The sequence below is a fragment of the Festucalex cinctus genome, chromosome 21 (assembly GCF_051991245.1).
Source record: "Festucalex cinctus isolate MCC-2025b chromosome 21, RoL_Fcin_1.0, whole genome shotgun sequence".
Lineage (NCBI taxonomy): Eukaryota > Metazoa > Chordata > Actinopteri > Syngnathiformes > Syngnathidae > Festucalex > Festucalex cinctus.
The window spans coordinates 1,452,179-1,452,566 of NC_135431.1; positions in this window are offsets into that span (position 1 = coordinate 1,452,179).

Genomic DNA, 388 nt, shown 5'->3' on the forward strand with positions numbered 1-388 from the left:
TCTCAACCATGAGACCATCAAATATTTATTAGCTCATGGATGAATTCAAATGATTGATATCATACATTTGAGAATGAGCATGTGTTTATGCGTTGGCTACGTATCCTAAATGTGGCCCTTGAGCACAAAATGTCTGCCCTCACACTACCGTTTTAAGATTCTTGAGGTGAAGATTCTTAAATAGTCTCATTTATGTATCATGGTTTAAAAAAACAAATTAAAGGAACGTCATTCTTGATAAGATTATTTAAAAAAATGCATGTTTGATCTTTTGAAATAGTTTACAGTTCATGGTCATTCACAAAACATGCAAAATAAGTAGCCTTACTTGACCGTGTTTTTTTTTTTAGTATTTTTAGTGGGAAAAAAAAACTGACACAAAAAAAAA